Raw genomic sequence first — 16,193 nt, forward strand, 5'->3', positions numbered from 1 at the left:
CAGCTCAGAGACAGGTGACAACACTCCTTGCCCAGAGCCGTCACCAGGTGTTTGCCCAGGGAGGAACCAGCGGGTTGGAATCACTGATGCTCCTGCTAGCAGCTGAGCGTTTAACCACTGCACTGTCAGCACTCCTAGAACGCTACAGCAAGTCATCTCCTCAGTAGCTACCAACCAGACAGAAAAGTCTGGAAGAAATAAAGGGGGAATTATATCATCACAGAAAGGGGGCCTGAAGAACTCTTCTTGATTCTGACAGCTCAGAGCCTCCCAAAAAAGGTTCTGGAACAAAGGTGCTGGTCCCTGACTGCCTGACAAGTCCTGGCTGCCTCACCCGACGACAAGCTCGAGCGATCTGCGTCAGTCAGCTCTTTGACACCTGTCAGTTACTTACAGCTCACAAGTTGTGAAGCCTGTGACTCTGATGTGTTTATTTGAGACACATCCCCCAGCACAGTGTGAAGAAAGCGCTCTGTTCTCATGATGACCCCAGGACTTTTTCAGACACTATAACACTTCTCTCTTAGATGCCACAACCTCCACACAGTTGCCAATGCCCTGCTGGGAAATGGCTTTGTGTCCATGCTGTCACAGTGAGATACCAGAAGTGTGTGGTTTTAGACAATAGAAATGTCCTGTCCCCCAGGGTCTGGGAGTTTACATGAGACTGTGGGCCCTGCTGGTTCCTTCCAAGGATTTTGAGAGCAAGGCCTCACTAGGGCCCCTGCAGACAGCTCTGGGCGCACAGGCCACAGGAAGATGTTTGTCTGTTCAAAAGGCGGCAAATCCCTAGTGCTCGGAACCCACCAAAGACTGCATGGGAGAGAGATGGATGGTCTCCCACGGAATTCACAGACTCAGAAACCCAGAAACCTAAAGGAGAGTGAGCAAGGGGTCAGTTCCAACTTGATGGCGATGAGGTTTGCAGCATTTTTTTATGCCCCTCTCAGTTTCTGGTGGCTTCTGGGATCCCACCCACTGCAATGTATCTTCCTGAGGTGTCTTCCCCAGTAACTCTGCAGTCACGCCTGTCCTCCTCTTTCAGAAGACGCCACTTTGAAGGAATTAGGACCCAGCCTATGAAGTATGATTTCATTTTAATCTATTTAAAAACATCCTCAAAGATCTATTTCCAAACAAGGTCACATTCATGATGCCACAGTTAAAGCTTCAACATGTCTTCAGCGGGGAACACGATATAATGCAGAGTGGAAAATAAGTGCTAAGGGGGGTATTCTCCTGTACCCAGCATTCCCACCTCTACAGGAAGTCCCGTCCACATCCCATGTCAACCACTTGTGGGGAACAGGCCCCGAGACGTGAAAGCACTAGTACATGTCTCTCAGCCAGCCGCTCAGCTGAGGCACCCGCAATGTGGACAGCTCTGCGGCTTCTTCCTGAGCGTATGGTGACATGATTTCAGAAACACTACTATGAGTGAAATACATCAGAGAGAGGGACTACTCCATAGATACTTTCCAAAGCTGGTTTTATTAAACTTCGTCAAGTATGAAAGAGGAAAAAAGAACTTCACCAAAGCAAATAAAGGGGAATCTGATAAGCTTGGATGTACCCCTACTGAGAGACAATGCTTGGACCTTCAAAAGAATTCTTTTACCACATTCACCACAGACATTTTGCAAAAGCAGAACTAACCACAAACTCTATTATTTAAATCTATGCCTCTGCACTTCACATTGCCCCCACCATGAGTCTGCGTGGAAAGCCAGTGTGTGGTATCAATACTATCAGAGTAAATATCTGCAGAATGTCACAGGCCATGATTACAATAGTGTTGGACAGTCACAATGTTACAAAGTTCTGTGTGGTGACTATTAAATACACAACAGAAGATGCATGTACAATATCAAAATAGTAACACAGTTGAAAGAGTTTCACATCAAAGTCATGAAACCAGATCAATACGAGGACCTTCCACCTGTAGATGATCATTGTTCTAATTGATACTGCCCTTTCCACTGTCATGTGAAGTCACAACAGGAGTGAAGTCAGAAGACCTGGCATATTTCACTCAGGCCAAGAAACACAGCCAGGGTACCTATGTATTCTCTATTCACAGTTGCCGTGTGGGGCCAACTGAAATACATTTTCAAACTTTTAATTATGTTTCACTGACCCTAAAATACATATGAGAATATGCCATGTACTAGTTGAGACTAAGGTTTAGGTCCATTTACCTGTTTTCATGAAAAAAATATTTGACTGTTGTCATGAAAGAAACACAATACTGAACTCACAGCAGAACATTTCACTTATCTATACAGTCTTAGAAAACCCTGGTGGCACAGTAGTCAAGCACTTGGCTGCTAATTAGAAAGTCAATTAGACTTTCTTCCTTGAGAGAAAAATCCTGGAGCTCTTCACCTAAAAAGACTGTAGCCTTGGAAAGTCTCCGTTGAAGTTTTACTCTGTCCTACAAGTTCACTGTGGGTCATAATTGACTTCACAGGAATTGGTTTATACAGCCTTTCCTTTCTAGTCTAGTTTATGTTCCCATAAACCCCCGGGTGACTATTGTTGCTTCCCCGGCTTCTATTTTTGACTTTTCATTAGTGTTATTCGTGAGGCACTAGGCATATGCCACTTGTACAGTTGTTTTACCCACTCTATCCCTCTCTGCTATTGCTTTTCCGCATTTAGGTGCCAACAGAACCTGGTTACATACCAGGAAGTAGTGGTTGAAGTCACAGCTCCTGCCTCTATGTCGAGTAAAACCATGTAGACAGGAGGACTCATCCTTATGGAAAGATAGATTAATGGTTATCTCTTATCAATTAAATGTGTACTTGGGATATTGCCTCCTTCGTCAAACAGTTTATTATACTCTTCCTAATCCCACGAGAAATTCTGCTGAATTACACTTCTCCATCCTACTGTATTTGCAGCATCTGTTCCTCTGTATATTCTCAAGTCCTCATGTAGCTTGGGAAAGTCTATCTTAGATCTGTTTACATGAAATGCATTGCATACCCCACGCTTTGTCATTTGAGTTGCGTTTTGGGGACACTTTGGGACAAGGTGGAGGTGAAGTACACTATAATCTAACATATCAGGCAGTGTTTTTTGCATTAACATGATCAGAACATTGGGCTACAACTCTTCCTGTTTCTTTAGGAGGATCCTGGAAATACATGAAGACTGGAGGACTCACTTTCTTTCTTTCTTTTTTTTTTTGGAGGACTCACTTTCTAACTGTGATATGAGAAGGTTAGTGCTTCTTTGGTACAATCATTTTATTTCCATGTGAAATATTGAGCTTTGAATAGATCAAATTGCCTTATACGCATTGACTATTAGGCAGTTTGGTGACAAATCTATGTGGGTTTTTTTCCCTCACCAACTTAGCATGTTATTGAGTTTGCATCTAGGTCTTTCTCAGAACCTGATGAGACCTAACAAAGAACAAAACAGGCAAGTGACCTATGCTTAATTATTTAAGTGCACAAGCTGACCCCTCACTCCAATATCCCCTGAACGCCACCTGTATTGTTTTTGAGGGTCAATCACAGAAAAGAGGATGCTGCTTGGCTCCCAGCTGTCCAACTTTGAGGGAGATGTTACTGCATATTAGAAGCAGATGAGAACTCAAGCACAATGAGACATCTTATATGAAATGATTGGAGTTCATGCACAGGTATTGAGGAGAACGTGAGAAAACACAAAATGTGTTGACCACCTGACTGTGTTCTGGTACCTGCAACTTTCTCAGTCAATATGAGAGGTTGTTCTTATTGCTAGGTGCCATCGAGTCAAGTACGACTTCATAGCAATCCTATGAACAACAGACCTGAAGCCTGTCCCATTCTGTGCTGTCGTCACAATCTCTGACATATGCAAGCCCATTGCTGCAGTCACTGTGCCAATCAATCCACCACGTTGAGGGTCTTCCGCTCTTTCAGTCATCTTCCACCTTTCCACGCATGATGTCCTTCTCCAAGGAATAGTCTTTCTTAACAACATCCCTGAAGTATATAAGATGAACCTTCGTCATGTTTCTTCCAAGAAGCAGTCTGGCTGCACTTTTCTCAAGACCTATTTGTTTATTCTTTTGGAAATCTATGGGATGTCCAGTACTCTTCTACACCATCACAACTCAAAGTTGTCAATCCTTGTGTCATCCTTAGTCATGTCCATGTTTATGCAGCAAGCTATTGTAAAGATCATGGGCGGAATCAGGCACACCTTACTCTTCAAGCTGACATTATTGCTCCTCAGTAATTTAGAGACATTTCTGACAGCAGACTTGCCCAGTGCAATATATCTCCTGATTTCCTGACTGCTGGTACCAATGGTGTTATTGTCGATCCAAGTAATATCAAATCATTGACATTTCACTCTTTCCCCATCTGTCAGGATGTTGTCCATTGATCTAGCAGTGAGGATTTTTGTTTTCTTGATGTTAATATGTAATACATATTGAAGATTGTATTCTTTGATCTTCTGCAGTAAGTGCTTAATGTCCTCCTCACTTTCAGCAAGGCTATGTCATCTGTATTACACAGGATATGCAGTCTCCCTCTGAGCCTGATGCCACATTCTTCTTCATATAGTCCAGATTCTTGAATGATTCATTCAACCTATAGATTGAACAGGTATGGAGGAAGGGTACAATTCTGAGGCACACTTTTAGACCCTTGCTCTGTTCGCACAACAGCCCCTTGATCTAGACAAAGGTTTTGCATAAGCCCAAGTAAGAGCTCTGGGATTCCTGGTCTTCTCAATGTTAGTTACAGTTTGTTATGATCTACCCAGTCAAATACATTTTCATAGTCAATAAAGCACAAATAGACATTCTTCTGGTATTCTCTGTTTTTAGCTAGAGTCTGTCTAACATCAATAATGATATCCTTGGTGCCATGGTCTCTTCTAAACTCAGTTTGAACCCTGGTAGTTTTCTGTCAATGTATAGTTGTAGCCATTTTTGTATGCTCTTCGGAAATATTTTGTTTGTATGTTATATCAATGATCTTGTTCGATAATTTCCACATTCTGTTGGGTCACCTTTCCTGGGAATGGGAACAAATATGGGCTTCTTCTGGTCAGTTGGCCAGACAGCTGTCCTTCAAATTTCCTGGCATGGACTGGTGAGCATGTGGGAGGCTGCATCCGTTTATTGAAACATCTCAATTGGTATTCCATCATTCTTAGGGTCTTACTTTTTGCCAATATCTTTAACGTAGCTTGAACTTCTTTCATTACCATTGTCTCTTGATCATATGGTACTTCCTGAAATATTTCAGTGTCCGTCAGTACTTTTTGGTACAGTGATTCTGTCTATTCTTTCCATATTGTTTTGAAGCTTCCTGAATCATTCAAGGTGTAGCATCTCTCAGTAGTGCAATCTGAAGCTTGAATTTGCTTTTCAGTTCATTCAACTTGAGAAATGGCAAGTGAGTTCTTCCCTCTTTACACTCCAGTTCCAGCTCTCTACACTATTTGGGGGGTTTGTTTGTTTGTTTGCTTTGTCTTCTGGAGCTGCCCTTTGAAATCTTCTATTCAACTCTTTTACTCAGCATCTCTTCCCTTTGTTTTGACTTCTCAATGCTCTAGTGCAATTTTCATAGTCACTTTTGAAATCCATCTTGGGGGTTTTCCCCCCCTGTCTTTTTAGTGACATTTGGCTCTCTTCATCAATGATATCCTTGATGTCATCCCACAATTACTCTTGTCTTTGATGGTGTGCAAAACCTCAAATCTATTCTTAAGATGGTTTTCAAATTCAGGGAGGATAGACTCAAGGTTGTATATTGATTCTTGTGGACTTTCAAAACTTTTCTTCAGCTTCAATTTGAACTTGCACGTGAGTAACTGATGGTCTTTTCCACAAACAGCACCAGCCCTGGTTTTGACTGCTGACAGTGAGTTTCTCTAATGATTCCTTCCACAAATTGAGTCAATCTGATTTCTGTGCATTCCATAAGGTAAGTTCATGTGTAAAGTTATAATTTGTGCTTTTTAAAATAAGGTATATGCAATGAATAAATCATTCTGTTTCCAACCTTGTTTCTATCACCACATCCATACTTCCTGACGATCATTCCTTCTTCATTGTCTCCAACTTTTGCATTCCAGTCACAAATTATCATTAGCTCACCTTGATTGCATGTTTGGTCAATTTTGGACTGCAAAATTTAGTTAAAGTCCTCAGTATCCTCCTCTTTGGCTTTAGTTGTTGGTGCATATATTTGAATATAATTTGTATTAAGAGTCTTCCCTGTATGTGTATGGATGGTATCCTACAACCCATTATGGGGTAGGAATATTATATCCAACTTACTGTAAAAGGTCATCAAGGTTTAGGCAAGTTGAGTCCACACTTCTTTAAAAATTCCCCGCCCCCTTTTTTTTTCTTGCAGAAATTAAGCACACAGATAGGTTGTTCTCAAGTCTCTGAACAGCCTTGCTGACTCCAGTAGCACACTTAGGGACAGATAGGCCTTCACTGGGCTCCCTCTTTCTAGGGTCCTTCTTAGTGACAATACCGCAGTCCATTTTCCATAAAGATGCCAGGTCCTTCCACTTTTACCCAGGAGTCTTCACGTAAAGGAGATAAAGAATGGGAGCATTGCTAAGCCAGGCCAGCTGGGTTCTTTTTTCTAGTGAATCAGGTGAGTCAGAAGCCAAGGCCACCAACACGCCAAGCACTCACGGGTGGCCATCTGGCTCTGGGAGTCATACAGCTGGGCTCTCTACCAGCTGGCTCCCTCAACTGTGCGGGGAATGGGCAGGGCTGCTGGTGCTGTTCTCCAGCTTCTCTGGGGGGAACACCTTGGGACTGTGCTGGGTTAGTGTACGGAAGAGCTTCCCTCAGGGCCAGAACTCTGTAGACTGGTGAAAGTGAGGGCCTTGGGCTAGGTATCTCTCTAGTGAATTCCTTCTATGATTAAATCTGAGAGGTTGTCCATCTGGATCCACAAGTCAGCTCGTTCCAAATGAAGCCTGTTAATCCTCCTGGAAGTGGCTATGGAGGATTAGAGCAAAAGAAAGAGCTGGGGTGAGCGTAGGGCCAGTAACTGAGTCATGCCTCTGGAGCAGCAGGTGGCTGTGGCAGTGGGCACTTCAAATCAGCCAGGCTCCCAGCATGCCTGCCCTCCACCAGGCAACTCCCCTTGTGTTACCTGCAGTCTGAAGCAGTGTCCCTGATACAATGGCCAGCTTGCAGAATAGCTTCCTGGTGCCACCTAGGAATGTCAGCAGTGCTTCATGGGAGGAAATGGGGATTCCCCAGGCCCACACTAGCCCCTCAGTCGTGAGCAGCATTGAAGAGTCCAAGATGCTTGCTGACGTTTGTGGAGCAGTTGTCATATGCCAGGCCTTCTTCTAAGCACGTTATGTGGATTCGCTCACTTCCTGGCAGCAGCACTGTGATAGAGACACTACGTTTTATTCCTCTCGATGGCTGGAGGTGGAGCAGAGGATGAGATAATTTGCACAAACAGCTGCAAGCAGCGGGACTGAGATTTGAACACATGTCCCTTCCTCCATTAAATCAGAGAAGGGGGCTCGGTGATAGTTAAGCACTTGTCCACTAAAGGACAGGGGCAACAGTACTTTGAGGGGGTTCTGCTCATTTTTATTATAAATATATATATATATTTAATTTTATTTTATTGATATATTTATTATAAGTATATATTTATATCTATATATTAGTTTGCTTATAAAGTTTATATACATTGTACTTCACACTATTCTTCACTCGTGTTTCATACAATCATTCTCATGCATTATGTTTTATAAAATCAATCCCCATTGGACCTGTGGACAGTACTTTGAACCCAGCAGTGCCATTCCTCTACAGAAAGATAAAATAATCAGTTTCAGTGAAGGTTTACAACCTTGGCAAAGAGATGGTAAACAACCCGAGTGCTGATCAACAAACAAATGGATGGAGAAGCTGTGGTATATTCACACAATGGAATATTATGCAGCACTGAAAACAACGAATAAAATATTATACAAAAAGAGTGGCGCTGGAAGACATTATGTGAGTGAAAAATCTCCATCATAAAAGGACAAATACTAATATAAAACAAGATTGACATGTGGATTGGGGGAAACTAAGAAAAGAGGGGATAAATAATATACAGATGAAGGAAAGAACTGTTTAAAAGGAATGTTTAAAAGGAATATATGGTAGCATACATGGAGAAGAGAGTGAGGTTGTTAGCATTTACAGCTTGCTTGACTCTGCAGTCAACACTCTTAAAACTAGCAGTCAGGAAATCAAAAGACTAGTTGGAGAAATCAGCTGTCAGGGACCTCTTCAGAGTGCTGAAAAGCAATGACGTCAGTCTAGAAACAAAAGTGTGCCTAATCCAAGCCATGGTCTTTGCAATTTCTTGTTATGTTTCAGAGAGTTGTACAAGGACTAAGGATGACAGAAGAAGAATCGATGCCTTCAAGTTGTGGTGCTGGAGAAGAGTCTTGAGCATACCATGAACTGCCAAGAAAACAAATAGGTCTGTCTTGGAGAGTGTGAAGCCAAGTTTCTCCTTGGAGGCTAGGATTTTGAAGCTCCGTCTCACATATTTAGGGCACGTGGCCAGGAGAGACCAGTCCTTGGAGAAGGACATTATGCTTGGAAGGGTGGAGGGACAGCACTGGAGAGATGAATTGATACAGTAACTGGGGTGATGGGGGTCGGTGAGTCAGTTAGTGAGACTGGCTCAGGACAGAGGAGGGTTCAGGCTGCTGTATGTAGGGTCACTATGAGTGGCAGGCGACTCGAGCACACATTACAACAATCAACAACAACATGTTATATTGGCTGTTTTTCATTTATGCCTCTTGTGTAGAGTCAACAGACCTTATGGAGGGCCTTTGCATTTAAAAGTCGGTTGCTGTTATATTTTAGAGAAATATTTAGAAATTCTTCTAAACAGTAAAGCACTCTACTGTCAATATGCTGTACTGGGGTAACCTGGGGTTGATGGATGCTGAACACTGTCTCATTGGGGTGTCAAATGGCATAATGGTTACCCATGGCGGACATTGTTTGCTGGAGCTCCCAGTTGAAGAAGACAGGTTTGGAAGCAGAAATGGCATCCACTTCCTAAACAACATGCCTCTGGAAACTCTATGAATTTTGAGAAATGATGATAGTTCTAGAAAGGCTTCAGGTCTTTTGTTCATAGGGTTGCTATGAGTGGTGCTCAACTCGATGACAATCAACAACAACAACAATATGATGAGTTATTATTTGCATGACCACAGTCCAGAAAAGAAGTGAATAGCAAAGTGGACTGGGGGGTAGGGAGGGGAAGGAAACTGTGCAACAAATAAATTTAAAAAAAAAATTGAACTGAGGGTGGAAGAGGAAGGGAGGAAAATGTGCAATCATGAAAGAATAGAAATCCAAATTCTCAGTAAACTTTCATTAAAATGTCAATAAAAATGAAAAAAAAATTTAAGATGGTTTACCACCTCAGAAAGTGTGGAGCACTGCTGTTCTGTCCCACAGCAGCTTTAAGGAGGAATCTACTAGAAAGCCTTAAGTATTACAACAGGTGTTCCCCAATACTGTGACTGGCGAATGCCCCCTGCTGCTAACTGCAAAGTGGAAGACTGCAATCTTCCCAGAGGCAGATGCCAGAGGCAGAAAGACCTGAAGATGCAGTTCCCAAACCAGCCGTGAAAATCCTACCCAGCACAGTTCTGCTATGACACACGGGTGGTGCGATGCAGGAGGAACTGGACTCCTAACACCAAAGCAGTCGGGTGGTCTTTCTGGTGGTGAGAATCCAGCAGCCGATGCGTGGGAGAAAGCTGGGAGATCTCCTCCCATACAGTGGAAGCCCTGGAAACGAAATGGACTCTGTTCTGAGTCAGTGCTAACTGATGCCAGTGAGTGTGAGACACAGACACACAGGGTCACCATGAGCTGAGACAGATGGCAGCCCCCACCCCGATGAGGGCTAAGGGCTTACTTCTCAACCCACTGCGAGAGTCCATGCCTGCTCATGGCAACCTTCATCACGTTCTCCAAGATTGTAAATCTTTATAGGATAACACAGACTCACCCTTCTCCCTCCCTCGGATTTGAACCACAGACTTTTCAATTGTTGTTGCTGCTGTTGCTGTTGTGTGCCATTGAGTTGCCTGCAACTCATAGTGACCTTATGTACAACAGCCCTAAATCCTGCTCCATCCTGTGCCAACCTTATTGTCTATACTACACCTATGCCCATTACCCCAGTCACTGAATCAATCCATCTCATCAAGTGTCTTCCTCTCCTACGCTGTCCCTCCACCCTCCCAAACGTGACATCCCTCTCCAAGAACTGATCCTGCCTTGCAACATGTCCAAAGTATGTCTGACAACTCTTCAGAATCCTTGCCTCCAAGGAGCAGCCTGGCTTCTCCAGGATGAACTTGTTTGTTCTCTTAGCAGGACATGGGTTATTCAATACTCTTCTCTAACACCACAGTTCAAAAGCATCAATTTTCCTTCTATCATCCATAGTCATTTTCCAGCTCTCTGATGCATAGCAAGTAATTGCAAAGACCATGGCCTGGATCAGGTACACCTTAGTCTCCAGAATGACATCATTGCTCTTCAGCATTTTGGAGAGGTGTCTGATAGCAGACTTTCCCAGTGCAATTCATCAATTCATCTTTTAATTTCCTGGCTGCTGGTACCAAGAGTGTTGATTGCATAGTCAGGCAAACTGAAGCTGTTAACAATCTCAATCTCTTCTATCACGATGCTGCCAATCGGCCCAGTGGTGAGAATCTTAGTAACCCAATATGTAAAGCACTACACTGCCAGGACTCTCTCAGCGCTCACTGGCTACCAGAATACTCCACACTAAATGGAGGAAGCGCTGGTGGCTTAATGGTAAAGAATTGTGCTTTCATCTCAGAGGTATGCAGTTCAAATTCACCAACTGCTCCATGGGAGAATGATGGACAACCACCTGGGTGATTTACAGCCTCTGAAAACCCACTGGAAAGTCAGCTGTGGGTCATTTCCAACTCATTGGTACAACATGGTCAGCTGGAGGAGACAGGCAGCCATGGAGTTAGTTCTCACATTCTGTCATTACCTCCATGCCTTGTGGGGTCAGGAGTGAGAATTTTAGAGAGAATGACAAGTGTAATTTACAACCAAAGAGAAGTATTATGTGGAAGAGAAGAAGAAAATCCGATCACAAGGAGGCTTCACTCCCTCCTTCAAAGAAAATGCCAAAGACATATTCCTGGGACCTCCTGGGTCATATGTAGGATAGATGAAGCCAGAAGTAGAAAGCTATGTGAATCTTATATCCCTGGGGAAATTCTGTCACGCCTCATCCTCTTCAGCCTAGAGTGTGACCCCTGGGCTGTCCAGAAACCCCGCAGCTCTGACTTGCTGCCCTGTGGCTAAGGGTGGGGGGTCGGAGTCTTCTACTCTCTCTCCTCTTTAGTCTCTGCCAAAGGAACAGCTGTGTCAAGACCCTCAGTGGTGGGAATGGGAGGAAATCTATGTTGAGTTTGAAACAGGCATGAAAGAGACGAAAAAGCTGGAACGTAAGAAGAATAGAACGTCAACCAAGAAATGAAAACACTGCAGCATATGTGTAATTAAGAATGCTTTTTAAGGATCAAATTCCAAGCCCAAATATAAAACATTTTAAAAACAATTTGCCAGTTTGGATGACTACCTCTCCAGAAAGCTCTGTGAGAAACTCTAGCAGCACACTGGCCTAGGTTCCATCACCAAAAGATAAAAGACACGTGAACCAGCTACAACAGCACAGAAACCACAGCCACTGGGCTGTAAATCAGCGACACAATTTGTTAGTCGTGGAAACATGACTACACGACTTGTGTAATGCATTCACTTCATTCATTTAAGAAATATTTTTTGGCACAAGTAACAATATTGTTATTTTTTATTAGGAAAAATGCCAAAAGCTCTATTATTGTGCCAAGTTCTAAGGGGCGAAATACACATTTTAAATTCTAATTTTGTGGTAATTAGAAAAATGTTTTACTAGTGAAGAACAATGAATGAATTCATTTTACTTAATATTATTGCCATCTTAAAATGCACCTAAATGTCATAGAAATAAATTTGAGATCGAGGTCAATTTACAGAAAGGAGAAGAAAATTTGCCATTATTAAGGTTTTAATAATGGCAATCTCCTTTCTTTACATTTTCAACTTTAAATTCTGTAAACTTTGTATCTTTCCTATCCTTCATACAAGGATTTTAATTCCATAGAATCCAATCAGGGCTCAGGCCTTCAGACTAGGATCTTAATTCATGAAATCTTCTTGTCCTTAATGCTAGGATTTATGTTTCATGAAATTCAATGTCCTTCAGACACTGTGCATAGAATCTAATACCCTTCAGCCCTTGGATAGGCACTCTATAGGACCCTCTGTCATCCAGAATAGGGTTCATCGCCCATGGGATACACTATCCTTCACCCCAGTACCTTCATCTCATGGAACCAGATGTCCTTCATACGAGGCTCTTCACACAATAGCATCCAGGTCCTTCAGAAGCATTCATTCATCCTCCCATCATTTTTGGTCACTCTCTCTGGCTTCTCTCTAGTCTGCCACACTCATCACTTACTACTTCCATGCATCTCTTTTTTGGCCCATGACACTCCTTTTCTCTGAAATAGATTTTCTTCTAAAGTTCCTGACTGTCCATTTCCGCTGATCTTTAACGGCCCTTGTTCTATCCATTGTTTGTTCTACAGTTTGCCCCCTCTTTCAAAGTTCCACAGCATCTTACCGCTTTAGTGCTTCTACTCAGAATTACAGTCCTTGATATCCTGACTTTTCCTAGAGTGTACATTTCTCAAAGTCAACAACTGCTCAGCATGTTAAGGCTGTTGCCCTCAATACGGAGCATAGGACAGGTGCTCAGTAAAGGCTTCCTGAATAAGGTTGAGTGTCCAGTCATATATGAGACGACAACCAGAACATTCCTGCAGAACTCCAGTCAGATCCGCCCTTTGTCCCTTTCTGATATATTACACATGCTTTTCAATGATCTTGCTGTGTCTGCCGCCAAGACCCTTCCTTGCACCAAGTTTGACACCACGTTCTTCCTGAAGGATATCTCCATGCTAATCTCATCTTCCAAGGACTGTGATTCTGTCTTCACCAAGATCTCCTCATTCTTACATTTATGCTGGTTCTTAAATCTTTAAGTCCTTATCTTGATCTAGCCACTGGATGTATTTAATGGACACTTTTAAAAAGAACTTGTTAACATTACGTTAATGGAATAACATGTTAGGTTTCATAAATGTGCCACCACACACATTCTTCCCAGTTTTGTACATAATTGTCCTCAAAGTTCCTGACTAACCTTGCAAAATATTTATTCTCAGCTAGCTCCAGGCCGGTAAACTTAAATAACCCTCTCACTGGAATTTGTGTTAAACAAACCTTGTTTCCTGGCATTCCTGATGAACAGAAAGCCAAAAATCTTTAATAAAAAATGGCCAGTGAATTGAGACCCTTCTCGGAAAAGTTCTGAAAGGCAACCATTTAGGTTGCTTCCCCTCCCCCCCTTCCAGAGAAGGACCATACAGAATCCACCCACTAAAAAAGAATTGTCATAAAATCTCACACCATTGACTTGTAAATGGAATTGAATCTGTAGAGTCTACATAATGATACTATCAAAAAGGAAAGAACTATCACATTCATATAACAGATGAGATATGAAATGACTGCCGTAGCAGATGAACACCCCAGAGGTATTTTGTTCTATTCTACTCAGTGCGTTTATATCTCCAGCTTCTCTAATTTTAGTTATTTTTTTCCTCAGGTCTCTAGACAAGAGAGCCAAAAGACTTTCTCTTTTTTTCCCCTCCTAACAAATAACCTCATCCAAAAGTCAATAATATAAATACTTACGTTTCTGGGGTCAGTGCTGGGGCTTTATTAAAGCTGATTTTTCAAAATGCATTTCCATTGTTACTGCAGCTACAGAGAAACATTCCAATCAAATGCATCCCTCGTCAGAATCAAACCCTGTGTGGTGTGGATTTTAGAGAAGTAAAAAAAAAGATAGGAGGAGAGACGCTAGGGGCTGTGACTCCCCCACATCCATGTCATGGTCTGGGACTCATCCAGCAATGGAGAGGCATAGGGCAGTTCTCTGCTTCCTTCCAGAAGGTTCCTCCAAACCTCCACAAGCACCTCCACTGTGCTCACCTCCTTGCTCGCTTTGCTTGGCCCAATGATGAGTGACCATTTAGTAGAGTGAGAAGGGGCCTTGCTCGAAGGGTTATGTGGGTTACAATTATGCTGTGTCACACATGTATGACACAGACGGGGGTGGGGAGACAGGGAGACTACACTTGACATTCAGACACCAGTCCAATCTACTCAGATGGACAGGATGCAGGGTTCCTACCCAGGCCTTCTAGCAGCCAGAGTCATGAGGGTACATTTGGCCAGTTGAGTAGTTGTTGCCCCTCAGAACTTTCCACAGAAGCGTCTCAGTTTACCAGGCTTTTGGTTTTATTTCTTTCCTTTTCTTTTATTAAAGGTCTTTGACTTTCTGTTCATCAGGAATGCCCAGAAAAAAGACGTGATCAATGCAGACTTCTGTAAGATGATAATGTGTGGTATAAAGGCCTGGAGCTGGCTAAACACTCACACTTTGGGGTGGCAAACTCTGAGCCCGGGCTCCCTGGTCTGTGAAACTCCAGTAACTCAGCAGATACACCCACAAACTCCCCCTCATCCTACCCATGAATTATCCGAGCTCCTGCGATTTACAAGCTGCAGGGGCCTGCTTAAATGGTGTGCTGTGGACTTATTAGCATGCCTGGCCCCAGGGAACAACCGAGCGGGTTCATTCCGATGAAGTGTGGTTAGCACTCTAATTGCAGGGAGCACCAGTCTACATGAGCTAATGAAGATCTATAGGGGAGACCTGCTTGGCCCCTTTGAAGCCGGTGCCAATGTGCACTCAATTTTTCCTTCACCCACTGACAGATGAAGAAATGCAAGCAAAAAGGAGCGGTATGGTGTGGTGTGAGCACAAGGTGAACACCCACACCCACACACAGATAGCTGAGAAGGAGATGTTTACATTGAGACCCTCCCTCCTTGTGAGACCGTACAGGACCAGAGACTGAAAACCCTTGGGAAACTTGTGAATGGCAACAGAAAGTTCTCAACCCACCTTCACAAAAGGAATAACGATACACTCAGAAAACAACAAAATGCCCCAAAGAATGAGTGCTCTGCAAAGAATGAGTGCATTCCACCTGAGCCCCTCCTTCCACCAGTTAACTCTGTATAGTTCAGGAGCACATCACCCTCTTGAGTTATGCTTGGATTTTTCTTCCTTCCTTCCTTCCTTCCTTCCTTCCTTCCTTCCTTCCTTCCTTCCTTCCTTCCTTCCTTCCTTCCTTCCTTCCTTCCTTCCTTCCTTCCTTCCTTCCTTCCTTCCTTCCTTCCTTCCTTCCTTCCTTCCTCTCTCCCTCCTTCCCTCCCTCCCTCCCTCCCTCTTTCTTTCTTTTTACTAGGGTTTAAGGATATTTAGTTTTCACTCACTACTTTTCCAAGAAGGATTGAAAAAAAGCATGACTATATTTTAAAAAGTTTGCAGAGTAATCACGTTGATATTGTTTTGTTTTATATTGGTTTCACACTATGCTCCCTTCACATTTTGTTTCACACAATCATTCCCTCGCATTAGGTTTTACAAAATTAATCATCATTGGACCTTGCCCATCATTACCCTGTTTTTTCAGGTTCCTGCCAGATCCTTCCCATTCCCTTTACCCCCTCCCTCCAACCACCAAACTGTGCAACCCTGTGGTTTCTCAACCCTCTGTCCCACCCTTTCTCCCCTTGTGTCCCTATATAGGTATAACTAGTTATCCTTCTGTTTTAGTAATGGTCTTCTGCAGTATTTGTCCTTACAAAACTGAGTTAGTTCACTCAGCATAATGCTCTCCAGTCTCTCCCAAGTTATGTAGTATTTTTCATAATTGTTGCCCCCTAGTGCTGCATTGTATTCCATTGTGTGTATGTACCAAATGTTTTTAATTAACTTTTTTTTTCTGAGCTTAAAGGCAATATATATTTATTAAGTAGTTTGGAACATCTCAGGAACAGATTTGAGGCTTTGAACACTAATGAACGAAGGCCAGATGAGTTGTGGGAGGATATCAAGGGTATCATCCAGGGAGAGTGCAAA

This window comes from Elephantulus edwardii, unplaced genomic scaffold (assembly GCF_000299155.1).
Source record: "Elephantulus edwardii isolate Elephantulus edwardi_28Jun2011 unplaced genomic scaffold, EleEdw1.0 scaffold00207, whole genome shotgun sequence".
In the NCBI taxonomy this organism is placed as follows: Eukaryota; Metazoa; Chordata; class Mammalia; order Macroscelidea; family Macroscelididae; genus Elephantulus; species Elephantulus edwardii.